At 43.7% G+C, this 19850-nt stretch overlaps 1 protein-coding gene across 13 annotated transcripts in view; it reads left to right on the forward strand.

The window, feature by feature from the left end:
* LOC140356045 (receptor-type tyrosine-protein phosphatase F-like) overlaps positions 1–19850 on the forward strand; it is a 308485-nt gene that overhangs the window by 46520 nt on the left and 242115 nt on the right. For all 13 annotated transcript variants that reach the window (XM_072440741.1, XM_072440745.1, XM_072440750.1 and 10 more), the window contains exon 2: positions 1542–1599. The gene's annotated coding sequence lies outside the window, so the exon portion shown is untranslated. The remainder of the gene's footprint in view (positions 1–1541; positions 1600–19850) is intronic.

Consider the following 19850-nt stretch of genomic DNA (forward strand, 5'->3'; position numbering starts at 1 on the left):
CCGCCCTCTGATTGAAAATTTCCACAATCAATGAAGTGTTTTAGAATGAGCCTGGGAAAAACACAAAATAAGAAGGGATTTAGTTGACTTAAGACATTCTCGATAGATAAAAGACATGTCATGTGCGTCAATCGACCAAAAGGGGGCGGTGCTGGCAAAAGCTTTCAAAAATATGTTTCTCTCACACAAAAATGACTATGTATACATACAAAGTACAAGGAAATGGCATATTCAGAAGATGAAAGGCAGAGTAAACTGTCTAGTCTGCTGAAACTCCAACTAAATCTCTACTTTTTGCCGTTGTACATATGAATCATTTTAATCTTAATAAATCCTTTGTCGACTTGTAATTAATTTGGGCAACTAAGATATCATTGACCAATGAATCAACAAAATAACCACATAATATGCAAAAGTAGAGTTCTTAAGTCATAATTTGTTTCCCGATTTGCTTGGTTTTCATGCAATTTTGGAGATTACACCTCAAATTTATTGTAGAAATCCTGTGCTAATCGGACTATGCCAGAGATGTTTATTGTAATCAAGAAGTATGAGCAGCAACTTTCGTTTTCTTTTAAATGTCAGAAAATGTTGTTGTTTACAAGGTTTTCCTCTCCCCTTTAAATGCATCATCAATTTACATCTTCTGACTAAAATAAATCACACTTAGCTTTACTGTACTGTGCAATATACTGTAAAAAGCTGACGAAACAATGTGAATTAATTAGCATACGTTTACAAATCTGATTATGATTTCAGTTTATATTTGATTGCCATTTGTTGTGACGATTGTTTCGACTTTAAAGCCCGTAAATCGCATTGTTCTCCGTTTTCCTCGTCTTTCACACAACCGCTGTTTATCTTGTAACATCTAACGCCCCAATGATGTCACTGCCCGTTCTCTTCTTTGACGTACAAATGTTTCCGGAAACGCTCAAAGACTCGAGAGCAGTTTCATTCATAAACATGTTCTTATCGACTGAGTCATCGTCCCGCACTCAAAGCCGTTTCTTGACACTATGAACACCACTTCCGCCCGAAAACGACTGTGATCACGGGGGAAGGAACGGGCGAAATGACAACTTAAAATCCATCCTTTCGCCCAACGACGTTTCACGATGACACAAAATGACACAAAATGTACCAAAACACTTCACCATTACGATCGTTCCTTTCCCCACCAAGCGAGTCATTTTCGCAAGAAACTCAACGCGACTCGTGGAAATTATTGTCTGATGATTCTGGGTAGTTTAACACAACAGACTTTGCCGAGGGCCATTTTCTTGTTTTGATAACACAATTCCTCCTTTAGACGGATTATTCAGACTGTAAAGTGGCCCGTTTTCTTTTTAGACGTCTCGGTTTTGCCCCCGGAGCTCGTGGTCAGTCATCGGTCGTGCTTTTCATTGGACACATGCTACATAAGCTTAAGCGGTCGATTTAAAATACTAATAAATGTGCGTGTGCGCCGGTTTGCTTTCAACTGACTCTGAAACTGTCCACAGTAAGTCATGTGTGTGTCCTTTTTGTGTCTTCTACAGCTTGGAGAAGAACACAGGAGCAGTGAAGACCTTGGTGGAATGTGTAGTCGCTAATGAGGTCAGTAAAAGCCTGGACGTTCTAGTTGCAAACCAGACCGTGCTCGAACGGGTTGGCAAACACACAGTTGTTGCTATTTTAGATACTTTCTCCTCCTTAAAGTATCTAAAAACATGGATCAGCTTGCCTGGTGAGCCCGTCCGTCCCGACTGGAAATCGTAGGGATGCTACAAAGGATGTGGCGTCTGGAATCGTAGAAAGGATCGTAATAGCGCGGCGATCTCGGCTGATCGGGCGAATTGTCAACGCGACTGATCACAAAATGTTGAGTTTACTACTACATTCGTACGACGTTCAGCTTTCCCATTAGTTACCTTCTCAAAGCGTTCCATTTCTAAACGAAAGTGCAAGCAATTTCACGTCGTAATAGCTTGACTGGACCGCCGACCCTACGCGGACAATTTAAGTTATAGAAAGTCGTCTTCGCTCGCCCCGCAAGTCTAATCTAAAGCCAATTTAAATCTCACGGTTCCACGTCAACAAATGACTTAACCGCCTCTTAAATGTTGACCCCGCGCTTTGAAAAACGGCACTATCCGTCATGTTTTCACAACCTTCTCACCGTCTAATCACTTTTCGCCGATACGGTCGAGACTGGCGACATCAGCAACACCATTGAATGGACCTGAAAACAGTCAAACGTAATTTACTTCAAGCTTGAGCGAGCATTAGCAAAAAAAAAAAAAAAGATAAAACCCCAAAACAGCAACAACCTCTAAATTGATTCTTGTGAAAAAAAAAAAAAAAAAACGCTAAATAGAGTCTCCTATTTTCTGGCGTTCCCGGCACGAAAAGCATTTTATCAGCACTTCTTTCACAAACTACGTGAGGCAATCCATCAGCAGGCAAATCTAGTGTGTCACAGTGTGAAGTACTTGAACAGCAGCGCCGCCAGAGCCGCACGCACACACACACACACACACACACACACATACACATATACATACACACACACACACACACACACACACACACACACACACACACACACACACATTATAATGTCTGGTCTGTTTGGCTCAAGCCGTAACTCCCAAGGTCCCATACCACACGCCGCCTGTCATTATGTGGACGTTTCTATGTAGGACGCGAGAAAGAAGCGTTTTTACAGATGTTTTTTAAATGACCTGTGAAAATGACGGTAAAAACACACACACAAAAAACCCCAAGGTAATTCATCAAACACGCTGTTAGCATTGACTTCAAGATAACGGAAAGATGATCGCTTGTATTATCGAGAAGCAGATTTGTGATGGGCATTTTGGTATTAACATTGTGCAACTTTATATTAGTGTTGTCAAAAAAATGTATTAAAAATAAATGTAAAAAATCAATAATGGAACTGGCTAGATATTTGAAAAATAAAATAAAAAATGGGCAAATATGGACCTTTGGAGTAGTCTTGATCTATTTCAGTCATCTACTATCAGACCAAATTATAGTTTAGTTTAATTAATTGACGTCACTATTAATTTGTGTTTTTATTTTTTTGTATTGCCCAAAAGGATATTGTGTAGTATCAGACTGTGTAGCTGTACTATAAGTATTTCCTGTCTCCTGTGTATCAAAATAGAGTTTAAAATTGCATTGTTGGACTAAATTGTGACAGTTATTTTACAAATTAATTGGCTTTAACCTCCTTTTCTTTGGCTGTCACCCCTTCCTTATTTTCTAATTTAATTTCTTACTTAACTGGTTTCTCTTTGCATTTATTGTTTTATGTTTTGTAACTTCAGAATGGACTAAACCTCAGATCTTTTATTTTGTGTACAATAGTTTTGAACAGAATTGCTGACGGATTTATGCAGTATTTTGGTTATTCATTTGATCTACATTAATTGCTTAACTTCGCTCGGATAATGGTTACAATAGTCAAAATAGTTACCACCTTTTAACGTGCAAAAAGAAGATGGAGAGGGCCAATGATAACTAACTATGCGTGTGTATTGTTGTTTGAACGGTGGAGAACAACATGTCTGTCACGTTTTTGCTTTAGCAGTCATCCACGCAAACGTTTAACGGTAACGCTCCGAGCTCAAGAACAACCCAGATGTGTCAACCAAACCTGATTAGTCCTCGCCTCAGAGCTCTCATCAATCTAGATGTACCTCAACGGCAACACATCGCTCCGGTCGCACATTGTTTGTCACCGCACACGTTCCATTTCTGCTCTTCTTCTTTCCAAAGGATCGGAGAGGATTCGGTAAGTGAAATGAATGCATCGTTGCTTCGATTACATCACTCGGCGCAGCTTTAAACACCTTTTTATTACGAACCTGGCCAAATGCGCTCTTTGCTTTGTTAGAGGAACGTCTTCTTCACCTCCGCCTCCTCCCACCTCCCTCTTCTCTTCCCCTCCTCCTTCTCTCTTTTCTCTCCTCTCATGGACAAGGCCAGGCTGACAGTACAGGCCTGAGGGAGATTCAGCTTCCCGCTCACGTCTGATGTCCTATCTCCCACGTCCAGCTCTTGTTCGTTGGGAGCCGCGGCTGAGCCAATCGCGCTCCTCCGTCCCGCTCTCCCCCCGAAAAAAACCTTTAGGCCCAACTTTGATCTCCGTTAATAACCGGGGAACGCCAGGCTGAAGCATCTTGTTCCATTTGAATGTTTTATCAAATGTGTTTGTCTCAGCAGCGCGCTAATGAACATCTTCTCATCACTTAGATCTGGTGTGATTGACCGATTTGCCTTATTGACCTTACCATATCCCGCTCCGCTCACTTTTCCCTCTTTTTTACCACGTGATCGGAACTTTCGCAGTAGTTTGACTTGTGTAAGATAGCCAATGTTCACGTGACCAACAAGTCAGCAATGCACCGATTCCCTGGGCGGCCCAAAAACGGCTTTTTAGTCTGTGTAAAACTTATTTTCTCTGGAGGTGGACAGCTTTATGTTTACTAATAAAACCGTAAGAAGGATTACGTCGTATAGCGGCGCTCAGACGGGCTTCTGGAATAAAGTTAATAGTAGAGAAAACCTAAAAACACACTGTTAAGTCCAGTTTTTGTCCTAGTCTTTGTTTAAAGTTAAAATAGTTTGGTCTCTGTGGATGGTTTAGTACTGCAATTAACTAATTTATTCACTTTTTGACAGTTTTTTTTCCTTGACTATTTTAAATATCTGTATTATTTAACATTTCTGGTGTGTGGGGGGCTGTTACCTGTTGAGATGTTATTGTTTTGTGTGTAATAATGATCCACAATATCAATTTTAACTTATTTATTTAATCAGACTAGGGATGTCAAGATTTTTTTTATTAGGTTATTCGATAATCGTGATTATTCAGGTCACAATATAATCATAACCAAAAAAATGATAATCATGACAATTTTCAGTAGCAAATTTGAGATTTTTCTGTTCAATATACAGCCAAAAAATTGACATAAATGTTAATAACTTTTTTTATCTGGCTGTTTTTGTCACATTTAACTTAATTTTGTCTTTCAGAGAGATCAGTTTTGTAAATGTTTACTGTTGTTAGGTCACAGTCTCAATAATCGTGAATAATCGCTAAATCATGATGTTTTTTCTCACAAAAATTGCAACACTAACATTTGATATCGTGACATCCCCAAATCACGATTGTATTGCTCAAACACCCTGAAAAACTGTACATTCTCACTGTATCGGAATCGCCTGCTTGTTTCTGTGATTACGCACACGTTTAAAGCCATACTACGGCACATTCCAGGCCAAGCAATGACATATTTTTGCGGTCAAACAGCTGGCGCAACCTCCACTCGTCAAGTTATGAAGCGCAATTTAAACGATCTACCTCGAAAGCCAAATATTTTCGGTGAGAAATGAGGAATCGCTGCCCTCTAACTGCTAAATGCCCGTCGTTTTGGCTCCGTCTGTATTTTAAGCTTTCAGCCAGCTGTCCACAACTTCGAGCAAGAATTTGTAAAAAAGCCTCCTCTGCTCCCGTAGCCTCATGATTTGGCAGGGATTTGCGATATTTCAGCGCGGCAGTGGTTTCCGAGCCATGATTCAGCCATTTGCGGCGGCGTCCTTCTGCTAGCATGTCCGATACGATTCACTGTATCTGCCCCCCCTGTGGCTAAAATGCCAAGCCACTAAGCAGAATGTCTGAACTAATTAGGAGTTACAGCGTAAAAAAAAAGTGCTGGACAAATATCGCGGCGCGTCTCGTTGCCATTCTGTCGCCGTTGGTCGGGTTTCGCACGGGCCGCTGCGTGCATCGATTACACGTCGCGTTCTGCATAAAAGAAAGAAGGAAAGAAAGAAAGAAAGGCAGAAAGGCGGCTGAAGGTCGAGGTGACTCTTCAAACAGGAGTGTTGCGTTTGGGCGCATTTTCGTACCGTTATCGATTTTGATGGCGTAATTCGTAGTGTTTCGTGCGAAGGGGTTCATCGCCCGCTCGTCTCTATGGCGATGTGGAGCTATTGTCCGGCTTGGAATGTCTCACTGTATGGCATTACACTCGTCTATCCAGCATTTATGGTATTTTAACTATTTTCATTACCAAAAAAAACCTTGAAAAACATGGATCTTTAATGCAAGTGGCTAAGATGAATCAGTTTAATGCCATACTGGGAAACATTCCAGGCAAAGCAATAACATCTCACCAGAGGCGTGGTAAAGTTACAAAGTGCACATTTGAGGGAATATATGGCTAAACCGTTTCAATTTGAACAATATTTTGGAGCAAATCGGACTAGACTCGATAGGATTGTTTGTCGCGTAAGAGTGCCAGTGCCAAGCGTTCTGCCGCTGTCCACAAGGGGTCAGTAAAGGCTGGAATTTGCTTCTCGTTTTTGACGTGTTTGACCTATGGATTGGACGTTTTGTCTTGTTAGTCGACTTGGCGACGTCCACACTTTCTTGTCGTAAAGAGTCCTCATCACAAGTACTATGTCGTGATTTTTAAGTTCTGATTATATACCCATAACTTTATGTATTAGAATATAGAACCGCAGGACCATATTCTAACCTCCCAAGCTGCCGTTGCCCCAGGATGTACTGTGGAGGTGACTGATTAAGCCAGAATTTTCATCGTAGCTCATTTTATATGGGTTTTTACTCCATATTCATGTTTCTGAAATAGCTGAGCGCTTCCTTATTTAGCAAGACCTGCTTTGATGTGAATTTCCCTTCTCCAATTATACAAATAGGTAGATGCTAATTAATGAATTAATGCGTGGGCCGCTCCTGGGAGGTGTAAGGACTGGCCAAAAACCTGTAATTGTTGCATTTTGTTCTTCGAATTGCGTTATTACAATTCCCACTTGGACGGTAACGCCTTTTATTTCAACAAACCTAATTTTTGGTTGATTATACCCCAGGTGGACGACTCTCATCATCGCTTATATCTTCTGTCAGAGCTGTGCATATCTTTTCACAAGACGCTAAAGTATGAAAATAATATTCAGATTCGACAGATGTGAGAATTGGAATGGAGAAATGGATCGTATCACAGTTTTGTGGATGTGCAAAATTTGAATATAGATTACAGCTAAGTGTAGTTTCTTTGGTCATTTACAGAAAACTTGTCATGCTTATCGTGTTTAACAGTGGCACACAAGATTTCGTGTTAAAAAGAAACAAAACAGATTCTGAAAAAAGTGCATGACGTCATAGTTCTGCAGTTAAATCGCTCCGTTCAGTCACGTTTTGTGCAACCGTGGTGTTCACAGGCACGTTTCCATATGGTCTGAATATCATCCCAAAAACACGAGTGACAAACAATCGAGATATTCATTTTTGTCAATATCACTTTGATTACAGTGTTTTTTTTGTTTCTTTTCCTGAAAATGCTGTCGGGAACCGCACTCGGGCGGCGATACAATTCACAGTCTTGCATGTGCAAAGTTCGTGGGCTCCTGGCGTGTGGGCTCCTGGCGTGTGGGCTTCTGGCGTGTGGGCTTCTGGCGTGTGGGCTTCTGGCGTGTGCGTTCGTGGGCTCCTGGCGTGTGCGTTCGTGGGCTCCTGACGTGTGCATTCGTGGGCTCCTGGCGTGTGCGTTCGTGGGCTCCTGACGTGTGCATTCGTGGGCACCTGACGTGTGCGTTCGTGGGCTCCTGGCGTGTGCGTTCGTGGGCTCCTGGCATGTGCGCTCGTGCGCTTCTGGCGTGTGGGCTTCTGGCGTGTGCGTTCGTGGGCCCCTGGCGTGTGGGCTTCTGGCGTGTGCGTTCGTGGGCTCCTGGCGTGTGCGCTCGTGCACTTCTGGCGTGTGCGTTCGTGGGCTCCTGTCGTGTGCGTTCGTGGGCTCCTGTCGTGAGCGTTCGTGGGCTCCTGTCGTGTGCGTTCGTGGGCTCCTGTCGTGTGCGTTCGTGGGCTCCTGTCGTGTGCGTTCGTGGGCTCCTGTCGTGTGCGTTCGTGGGCTCCTGTCGTGTGCGTTCGTGGGCTCCTGACATGTGCGTTCGTGGGCTCCTGTCGTGAGCGTTCGTGGGCTCCTGTCGTGTGCGTTCGTGGGCTCCTGTCGTGTGCGTTCGTGGGCTCCTGTCGTGAGCGTTCGTGCGCTCCTGTCGTGTGCGTTCGTGGGCTCCTGTCGTGTGCGTTCGTGGGCTCCTGACATGTGCGTTCGTGGGCTCCTGTCGTGAGCGTTCGTGGGCTCCTGTCGTGTGCGTTCGTGGGCTCCTGTCGTGTGCGTTCGTGGGCTCCTGTCGTGTGCGTTCGTGCGCTCCTGTCGTGTGCGTTCGTGGGCTCCTGTCGTGTGCGTTCGTGGGCTCCTGACATGTGCGTTCGTGGGCTCCTGTCGTGAGCGTTCGTGGGCTCCTGTCGTGTGCGTTCGTGGGCTCCTGTCGTGAGCGTTCGTGCGCTCCTGTCGTGTGCGTTCGTGGGCTCCTGTCGTGTGCGTTCGTGGGCTCCTGACATGTGCGTTCGTGGGCTCCTGTCGTGAGCGTTCGTGGGCTCCTGTCGTGTGCGTTCGTGGGCTCCTGTCGTGTGCGTTCGTGGGCTCCTGTCGTGAGCGTTCGTGCGCTCCTGTCGTGTGCGTTCCTGCGCTCCTGTCGTGTGCGTTCGTGTTCTCCCGGCGTGTGCGTTCGTGTTCTCCCGGCGTGTGCGTTTGTGGGCTCCTGTCGTGTGCGTTCGTGGGCTCCTGTCGTGTGCGTTCCTGCGCTCCTGTCGTGTGCGTTCGTGTTCTCCCGGCGTGTGCGTTCGTGTTCTCCCGGCGTGTGCGTTCGTGGGCTCCTGTCGTGTGCGTTCGTGGGCTCCTGTCGTGTGCGTTCCTGCGCTCCTGTCGTGTGCGTTCGTGTTCTCCCGGCGTGTGCGTTCGTGTTCTCCCGGCGTGTGCATTCGTGGGCTCCTGTCGCGTCCGTCCGTGGGCCCCTGTCTTAAGTCCCCCGCCGCTCTCACGACCACTCACTACCGCCCAGTGCACGTCAGACTCGCTTCCTCAAAACTGCCACTTTGAATCCCGTTTCCTTTTCCACGGCGAATCCGCAATTAACGCCGCCGCACTATTTGTAACCCTCCGAGGGTCACGCTCCGTACTTCTTTTTGTCGGCGCACACAAAGACGCACCTGGGTCCTGTGCGCGCGGATCTATAGGAGCCTCACGGGAGACTGGGCGACTTTGCGTTCGCGGACGACGTGTACGGACTATCGCAAGGATTGTCACTTCTCATTTGTTTGTTTCGCGGGCGAGGCGGACTGACTGGGTCTCCTTGAAGAGTATCTTGTGCACGTCACTTTGCGTTATCAATGCGCACGGCCGTGTAGCGGGAGAGGCCTCGAGGATGTCTGACTTTGAGTGCAGGGAAACAGAAGGAGGGAAAAAAAGAAAGAAAGAAAGCAGCAAACCTTTTCCAACCTTTCGTGAACCCGACAGATCTCGCACGGCGTGTAAGTGTGTCCGCCGACTGTAATGCGCGGTGACGTGGGCTAATGCGCCGCGCAGTGAGCCAATGTTTACTCCTGATGCCATTTGAAATATCGACATGCATAATCCCTCCGCTGGCTTTTAGCAACGCAGCTCCTTTTGAGGCAGCGGGCATGAATATTTCAGTTTTAGCACATTTCTCGGTCCGTGAATTGAAGACGAAGTAAGTGCTTTGTTTTTCTCTCGTTAATGTATTTCAGCAAAAATTATTTCATCGACACATCGAATAGCTGCCTCTAACGTTAGCTGCCTCTATCAAAGAAACAAAAAAAAATTGTTGCAGATATTTGGTGTGCACAGATGTTTATGCCCGTCACATTTTTTGCATGAAGTCACCGTAGGGAATTTTTTTTCAAAGGGGCCGAACCGGATTTTTACTGTTTTGAAATGTGGAAAACAGAAAAAGTTAATGTACCTGAGTTTGTCTGTATGTAATAAAGTACTGTCTGTTTTGCCTTAGTACAGATATATATTTTAAAATAGTCTATTTGTGTGAAAATTAGACTACATTATTTATTTTATTTTTATTTTATTTTCCCTATCATTTGTTTTGCTTTTTTTTTTTTTTTTACCCCTTCTTCTGGTGTAATAATTGTTGTTGAGTTTGTGTGTGTTTTATGTTCTGATGAAAAATAAATTGTAAAAAAAAAAATAGAAAATGAGACCACAGCGCTTTCTCTGCAACTTAAATATAACAGTTTTATTCTCCGAGAAGCAGGAAGTGCACTGTTTGCATAATAATGTTTGTTAGCTTTACCCGGGACGGCACAACTCGCTCTGGGCTCGGCAGTTGTGAAAGATCCTTATAAACTCCTCTTGGTGAATATTTACGATGCTGGGAACGCATTAGGGAAGTGAGCGATACATGTGGAGCTGCAAAGAATTTAAATAGGACTAATTCTGTTTTTCGCCTTTCAAAATACTGAAAAACGGGTACAGCGCCCGTAAGGGAATAACATATTATTCTTATCACAGATGAAAAAACATAAACTATTCCTGTATATTATTCCTCTTATACAAGATGTAACCTCACTGCTAACTAGATATCCAATCAAATGATGCTTTTTTGTTTTGTAATTGTCTTATTTTGAAGCCCTGACTTGTATCTTTTCGGTGACATTGGGCAAATATGTTTGCGTTGTTGTTCTTAACCGTCGGGGAGAATGTTAAGTGGTCTTTCTCTTCTGCAGAGCTCTTACCGTGCAGATGATGGTCGTTTTGTCCTGGTGCAGTCATTATGCAGTGAATCCAACAGCCACACTCGTCTTACGCAGTGTGACAGCCTGGCCTTTTCAAACTGACCAACAAAAACAAGATCTGTGAAAGCTTCTGCACAAACAAAACTAACTAACTGCATTTAAAAAAAAACTTTGCATAAGATGAAGTTTAAAAAAAGAAAAGCAAAAAAAAGATTTGTGAACCAGGCCGTATCATACTCGTGCTTTGTTTTTGTGCTGCTGAAACGCCCCCCCCCCAATGGTGTACTTGAATTATGTCCTGATTTACTGATTGACAGCTGTCAGCCATAGTTTTGTCAGTCTGTAGAAATGGGTTACGTTGCAAGTTCATAAGTACAAATGTCGTACAATGTCACCTTCCTGACGTATTTATCCAGCTCACTTTTGTTGAGTTACAAGTGTTTTTATTGCTGACAAAATACCTTGAAAACCCGTCATTCTTCCTGCAAGTTGGGACGCCTCTCCACCGATGTGATCTGTAACTCGGCCTGGTTGAGATGGCTACGTTTAATGCCATACTTTGGAATATTTCGAGCAAAGCGATGCAATTTTCACGGAGACGAACCAGAAAAGTTTGACCATTTTAACTGTTAAATTGTTCCTTTTGAAGACACATTACGTATTATTAAAAGACAAAAATACTAGATTATACTCTCAGATTGGAGGGAATGTCATACTTTGGCAACACTTACTACCTCTCTTAAAACCCAAAAACGACATTCCATTCCGCGCGCTCTTCCCCCATCTAAATATTACACGAACCGTTTGCAAAACAAACGCCGTCGGATTTACAGCCGTTGTAAAAAGGGGCATTTACTCTGAACAATCGGCGAATCCTCCTCAAAGTCAACATTTCCCCCCGACTGAATGTTTGCCACGCCATCACAGTCTAGTGGGGCTTTGTTTGCCGTGCCGTTGAAGCCTGTTTGTCCCAAAGCTACAGTGTGGGACTTTTCCAGCCGTGCCCCGGAGCGTTGTCTCTCACCAGCTGCTGTCGGCCGGTTCGACCCTGTCAGCCGGCTTTCAAACCGGGCCAGCGCTGCCCTCTGATATACGGTGCGTACCAGCTCTTTTAGCCGCTTTCTTTGTGTGTCAAGTGCCTATTATGCGCAGTGCCGAGACCATCCCCGCGCAGGCCAGCGTGCACGCATATAACGGAGCTAGTTATAGCGTTTAATGCGCCTCGCCCGTCGCTCTGCCGTCCAAAGTCATGTCACGAAGTGTTGAAAGACAACGGAATATCAGAGGAAAGGATGATTTTACTGCACTGGGGATTGGATGCACTTTGGGTAAAGACGTCTCTATCCTCCGTAGGCCCCGCCCCCGCCCCGCCCCCCCCCCCCCCCCCCGCCGTGCAAGCGTTACAGCGGCACTGCTTTGCACCTTTTACGGTTTGCATAAGAGGTTTGATACCCTTGACACCTGGAGATGGATTTGCCAGCCCCGCTCGCTCTTGCAATAATGGGCGGCAAGAGCGGAACGAACGCAGAAGCCGGTGCGGGGCTGGCCGTGGTTTTTGTGCAGGTGCTCGTACCCGGGCCCCGTCGCACTCCCCGCTGCTACGCTAACGGGCGTGCAGCGCGGGCTGGCACTGCTCAGAGCTTCAGGTTACACACTGCCTCCCTCTACTCTCATTAGTCACACTCCAGTTTCTGAGATGGGATTTCTTCTGTGTCCGCTCACGTTTGGAGAATATGTGCGCAGACTTTGCTCACAGACTTGAAAGACCACTGTATGTTTTTGTACTTTGTCTGCTGCGATTCTTTTCTTTTCTTTTTGAAACTTTTTTTTAAAATGACAAAAAACCCACATATTTTACATTTAACATTGCTGTGATTATTTTCACACTAGACAATTGTGGGCTCATGTCATTTAGCCTTTAGAACAAAATAAATACTGTGGCTGGTGATGGATAAAGCGTTTGCAGCAGGGTCGACAGGAAATGTTAATTTCAGACTTGGAGTTTAAACAAACCTACTTCAAAGGAATTCCCTTTGGACCAGAGCTTTGCTTTCTTACAAATCCGACCGCCGCTGAGCCAATAATGTGTATTGATTGGATTTTACTGGGCTGTTTGCTCTTGCAAATGGAAGGCCAAGTTATTTTACCAAGAGGGTTCTTGCCAGTCAACATATTAAGAGAAATCCAGCTTTTTCAAGAACATATGTAACTGAGTGAGAGCAGTAAAACAGCAGTGCGAGGCAGTTGGAATTTTAATTATATTACCTTAAAGTGGCAGCTAATTTCAACATGTTCAACATCAAATTTTAGTCATATTTCACCTGGGAAATCATTCTCCAACTTGTAATGTTTACGGTAATACTATTAGTTAGCTACCTAATTCAAATTGCCATTTGAGTTTAGCAAACTTGACGTGCAAGCTAATTTTCATAGTAGGTGACGCATGGTTATTTTAATTCAGCGGCGAACATATTTTGCTGCCATGGTGGCTTGATCGCCCACAAATATTGGCCATCTGGTGACACAAATTCCAAACCACTCCTCAGCAAACTCAACATGGCATTTCCAGAAGTCTTCCTCCTGCACAAGAATCTCTTTTTACCAGCGCTGGCCGCGACGTGCAGGTGCTGGACCCGACCACATAAACACCAGCCCAAAGTCACGCAACACGGACTAAGAGCTCGGCCACCAACATGCGCTCAGGGAAAGTGAGAATGTCTCCGTTCACTTTAGTGTAACACCATCCTCGCTGTGTACTCGGTACTTTGTCCCATGGCAGGACAAAGACGCCGTTGGCATAGGACCGAATATGTTAAAACACAAGAGATTTATAAACCTTTATAAACTTTCTACTGTCTTCTCTGCCGAGCCCTCCAGCACTGACCTAGCCTACATACGGTCACTCATAAATTATTATTTTCATAACATAAATCACGCAGCTAAACTTTGTATTTATTTTTGTCTTGTTATTTGGTGCGACTTTGTAACCCAATTAATAGTTTCACAGGAAGGTCCAGAGTGAGTAAATATGATCCTTTCTGTTACATGATTGCACCAGAAAGTGATTGAATGGAAAGTGATTATCAAAACTCAAATAGTATGATTGTTTTAAAGCATGTTTTTAATCAAGAGAAGCAGTTTGAACTACTCTGTGTAAAGAAAAACAAGCTCAAAATAGGTCATGATGAATAGAAAAAAGTAATTGAAACATCATTATACAGCTGCTTACATTTCTGTAAAATCGTTTATTTCTTCTAATTTACGTCATCACCTGCTGTCAAAAGTAACCCATCATCCACGTTTTCTACCCATGAGCTGAAGTGCCTCCTCCCCCGCAGTCTTCGGCTCTAATACGAGATGCGAGTCGAGTTGTTGCTCTCTACGAGACAAAGGTCGCGCAGAGGAGACGAACGTCGCCGTGTCGTCGCTCAGTTGCAGTCGAAGTGTTATCCGTCCGCCGCATTGCTTCGCCTTAATACTGCCAGAGATACAAGCGCGGCGGCGGCAAAACTCATTACACAGATCGGGAGCGAGCCGGGCATGTTCCTAGCGGGGGGCCTGTGGGTCGCTAGCGCCGGGCCCAGCGGAGGGGCCGGGCGGGGAGGGGGGGGGGGACGATGCTGCAGGGGAATTGCTGCATGGTTCACCTAGCATCAGAGTCCCGGGTTGTCCCATGGGATCAGCTGAGCGGGGCTGAGCAACAGTCCAGGAGGGTTGTTTGCACAGTGCTGCGGTCGACTGTAGGCGCTTTGAGAGTCATTAAGACGTGGAACTGGACGTTTTGTTTTTGTATAAAGAAGAGGGAGGCGAACCTCATTTTCATACTGTGCACAGAATGAGTAAATGACGGAACAACTTGTAACGCTATGTAATGATTAACATGCTTTGTTTTGGTGCTGTATTTAAGTTGAATCTATTTTGTTTTTGCCCCAGAACTGGAACGTACGTTATAAAAGCAGCTATTAGGATGAAAATGAGATCGTAGTGTGCTGTCTGCGTCCAAACATAAAGCGCTTTTATCTTCCGTGAAGCAGGAAGTGCGCTGTTAGCATGCTAGTCGTTGTTAGAATGCTAGTCGTTGTTAGCATGCTAGTTGTTGTTAGCATGCGAGTTGTTAGCATGCGAGTTGTGGTTAGCATGCGAGTTGTTGTTAGCGTTGCCGTAATTGCAAAGCTAGCCCAGTCTTTTTAAGTTGTGAAAAGTGCTTATAAACTCGTTGCGGTGAATACATCGGATGCTTTGAACGCAGAAGGTAAGCAGGCAATTATTTGAGCAACTTCAAACTTTTTTTCATGTTTTTTGAGTGGGAAAAAAAATCGGGTACAGTGCCATTAATGACAGTATAAAAGATAAGAATAAAACCATGGATAACATATAACAAAATATTTAAGTCTTATGAGCGATAGATTTTATAAATGTTTGTTTCACCAAACACTTCATCAGAGGTATTTTTTATGCCCTTTTTATTATTTCTTTTTTCAACACTAGCTTCTATAGTGGGTAAAGCATTTTTGTGCTAGCCATTGCAGATATAAGATGGTAAATGGCTTGTTCAAGGATTAAATAGTCACTACTTCTCCTCGTATTAGCTTTTCAATCACCCCAAATGTCTGATATATTTTGCACATCTTCAAATGCAATTCAACACAATTCTCTCCTTTCGATTCACATTTTGGCTTTCGATTTGATTCACATTTTGTTGTTTGTGACTAGACTTAGCTTTTTTTTCACTTGCATTTCCTGTTCCGCTCTTCTGTAGCTTGAATAACTCATTTAGTTTCGGACACGGTTCAGTCGTGGTGCGCATTAGCCAGGTGCATCACCACATTCCTAGTCACCGTTATCAAGATGCTGAAATATTCACATCCATACTCGACTGGTTATGGCACAAGTAAGAATAACATCAACAATAATGATCACTTTCTCTGTCAAATCATGCAGAGTTCAAAGTTTAACTGCACCTTTTTTTTTCCACTTTCTAACTTTAACCCATGTTACAGCTGCTGAAGCTCTGCTCCGTGTCCATGATGGCATGCAGTGTTTACTATGCGGCGGCGCCCACAGCGTGACCTCCACCGCCGCGCTAACCTGAGGCTCAAATATTGTATTGTGGCAACATGGGACTCTTGAAGCAGCTTGGTGGCCCGTGTTGCTGCGTATGTGGGGTCGCCTGCGGGGAGCCTGAGAGGAATGTATTTACCCAAGAAGAACGCCGATGCTTTCGCCGCGCCCGGGACAACCGAGGCGCACCAAGCGGCAGGAGGTTCGCTCGGACCAACAGGGGTTCGTCATTGAGCTAAATAATGCATTTTGAGTGGTTCAGGCTGGGACTTGCAATGAGCCCCTGAAAAGTACACGCAGTGATCTATTTGTTTTTGTGGTGAAATGATGAAATTATGACCACGACTCCGATGGACCGACTTATTGACCCTGATTCTAGGGAATGTGACACGCAGCCCAGTTTAAATCAGCTAAATATGTAAATACTTAAGACTTAAGTATTCATGAAAGGAATTGGGACTAGCACTTTGGTACTTTGGGTACTTCTGGTTGTGGTTGAACAGGCTTTAGACAAAATGGAAATTGGGTTGAAATAAAATGGTTGGTTTAGTTTCTTCTTCCAAAGTCTGACCTCTGCACCAAACCGAATGCTTTTACCGACAGATGATTGGCCCTAAAAAGCCCCAAATTGATCTTTAACTATTGACTGCTCAATTTGATTAAAAGTGTAATTGATTGCACTGCCATATTACCCCCAAATACGTAGAAATGCTGGTCTCAAATAACGATGTGCGGCCTTGGGAGTGTCGTATTGCACATGTTGGAATTGTCAGTTTTAAAACATTGGGAAGGTTTGATAGGCCAAGAGCCAAGTGCAGGTTTTTGATCCCTGCGGTCCACGTCTTCAAACTGGTATGAATAAAATATGTGTATATAATGGCCTTTTTGAATGCGCATCAACAGTTTGGGAAGCATGAGGAATCACTTATCTGCTCGAACTTTGGCTCAAATATGCTTCTCTCTGCCCGTTTACCACTTTAACTTGTTTATCCATCCCTCACATGACTTACAGGACGGCTGCTCTCACCCATCTGTACAGTCCAGATAGTCACTGTAATAGTTTCATCCCGTCACAAAAAATGTAAACTCTATTTTGATTGTAGGGGAAAAGCTTTTTGAAATCACTATTAAAAAACAACAACTTTTTAAACGTTATATTAAGTGATTTGTAAAAATGCTATACATACAACTCCGTGCTCAGGCTTTTAGATAGGATTTGAAAACCAGGTACGGGGGCCGACTAGGCAAAAAAAAGACGAGTAGCTTCGGCATTCTAGCAGCCAATCAGAGCCAAGCACGCAAATTTTGTCGACCAATCAGCGCCGCGGCATGCAAATTTTCACTTGTAAACTGTAATGGCGGACTACTGTCAAACGATTCCTGGCCCGATTTAATGATAATATTCCCTTTTTTTCTAAGATTTATTAATAAAATGCAGGTCCACATTTAAAAATACCCGGTCCAAAATACGGGAAGACGGGTCTCTATCTAAAAGCCTGTCCGTGCTCCTTTACCTTTTCTCTAATATTATCAGAATTCTGCCCAATATAATGTAATTTGTAACACTGAATGATATATATAATTTCACAATGTGGTCGTGCTACATTTGAAAAAGATCAAGAGCAAAAATACCATTTTTTTTTTTTTCAGTTCTTACACCTATGACCGGTCAAATCAGTAATTCGCTTTTGTGACTCAATCCATTGCGAAGGATTAAATTGATATACATAAGCTTCCGTAGGTGACTTCACTGATCTGATTCCTTTCCCTCCATATTAGCGTTTCCATCACCCCAAAAGTCTCCAGAGTGCAATATAATTTTGTTTTTTTCTCTTCTTCAGAAAGCCATGCACTTTAGCACTTAAACCCAACTTGCTCCGCACCGAGAAGTAAAAATGACACTGGAGCCTGGGGTTACAGCTAATGCGCTAATTGGAAGTGTGCAGCATTCACCCATTTGGAGCACTTAAAGCCAAGATCTTTGTCATGATTAGCTTTTTCACCGCTCACTTCAAGACCGTCTTCCTTTTCCCCAACTCAGACCCACCAAAGGCACGCAGAAGTCGCTGGTGCGAAGCTTCCGAATGCTAAATCAAGTTGCATCGGAGATTACTGGGTATTTCTTCCCCCATTAGCGCTCAAATTAATCCACTCATTTCATCTCTACCAATTTATGAGGCGCTGATGCTATAATAAGACGTTTTATGTTGAATATTTAATTTGCTTAATTATTTTGGGGGGCGAGAGTTCTGGGTTGAAGCTAATTTTCTTCTCCCGATGGGGAAACGGGGAGGGAAGTACTCCTGTAAATCTACGGAGTCAGATTACACTTAAACGCCAGTCCATCATTTTGTGTGGTTAGAGGTAATTAAATGCTTTTACGTAAGTAGTTCATTTGCGTACATTTCCAAAAGGCAGCGCAACCACAAGGTCACTGGTTTGTTTCTACATGTTTGATTCAGATCCCTTCTAGTTTTAATGTAATGGCTGCAGTTTTTGCTGTTGCGTTAATTGATTTTGCAGCTTTGGTTGTAAAAGTTTTGTCAATAACAGGTAAGATTTACCGTATTTTCCGGACTATAAGTCGCACCAGCCAAAAAAAATGCATAATAGAGAAAAGAACAACAACATATAAGTCACATTTTTGGGGGAAATGTATTTGATAAAATCCAAGACCAAGAAATGCAATTTAAAATAATAACAGATGAGAGAACATGGTGAATAGGTGTACGTATGCTAACGCTAACACCTTCAGCTACATGACGCACGGACAACGAACTGTGGGCGAGTACAGCACATGTTCAGTCATTCACGAGTGCATTTTAAACAAATCAAGGAGCATTAACGTCTGACAAATAGGAGTTTTGAGTTATCCAGCGAGTGAACCTCCAAGTACTCTGAGGGCCACTCTGCTTAGCTTACTACAACCTGTTACAAATCTGATACACGGTGTTTAACATAAAGAACATCTCCATAATTCAACAGAGACGGGCTTGAAGAGTGAAGCAGGAACCAATAAACCTGGTCCAGCTGACGACTATATAACACTGAGGGATTACTGACCTTTTCTACCTCTGTTATATTCATAGCAAGTCATTAATTTGCGTTGCCGTTATCCCTCAATTCTCGTTGGCATTTTCATCACAATTCCGTGTCTTAGCAAGAGCTCACTCCCATTGTCTTGTTTTCCTTTTTTCTTTGTTTGGTCTTGTCTCTGGGCTTCAATTGAGGAAGAAGAAAAAAAAAATGGATTGAGAGGGTAATGAATACAAAGATATTCCACAAAAGCTCTCATAATGTCCTGGTTTGTTGCTCGGGCCCTGATGACTATGCAGTTGTTTTCCCATGTGCTGGTGGTTTTGGTCAACAGAGGGCCCTTATCTTTGGCTGTCACTCAAGCTATTGTTGGGGAGAGGGGCCCGGCAAACTCCAAATGGCACAAGTGATGGATTACTCTTTTATTCAGCAGACTTTTCATCATCTGTCAGGTCGCTGTGTGCGCCAGTCCCAAACTCATGCCTCCGCGATGGGGATAAATGAGAGCTTTCATGAGACTGGTTTTTGGATTTGTTCAAGACGGTGGAGGAACAACAAAAAGCATTGAACTTTTTACTTCACGCAGCTCTTGTGCGACTCTCAAATTTGATTGGAAGTCTTTTGATCAGTGCGTGTCAAATGTTTTGGCAGAATTAACGCTTGCGACCAACAAGCGCGCTGACAAATGAGCGTGTTTTGTTCTAAATACTGTAAATGTGATGTGGTAGTAGGAGGAGGGTTGCTAAGGGTTGCAGTTATTTAGTTCATGGAATGTTCTCGGCAAACGATATTTATTCAAATTAAAACTGGTTCACCTTGTAGTTTAGACCTTTACAAACATGTTCTAAAATGCGTGGACTTTTTGTACTGGCCTCGCAGTTTATATTCTAGTTTTGTCTCCAATTTGAACGCTCCCCGATGTGTTTGGAATGCACCCCGGGATTTGAACGCTGCAATTTAACGAATGTACTGCCGCTATATCAACATCGCTCCAATTTAATATCATAAAACAAACTCAAATACTATCGACTATAACTACATCTGAAGTTTAGACGGCTTATTGGACCATGAGTGTTGCACATATTGAGTCATGGCGGATAATGTGTGTCCA

Source organism: Eucyclogobius newberryi, unplaced genomic scaffold (assembly GCF_026437365.1).
Source record: "Eucyclogobius newberryi isolate DKJ021-1_F unplaced genomic scaffold, fEucNew1.0.hap1 SCAF_12, whole genome shotgun sequence".
In the NCBI taxonomy this organism is placed as follows: domain Eukaryota; kingdom Metazoa; phylum Chordata; class Actinopteri; order Gobiiformes; family Gobiidae; genus Eucyclogobius; species Eucyclogobius newberryi.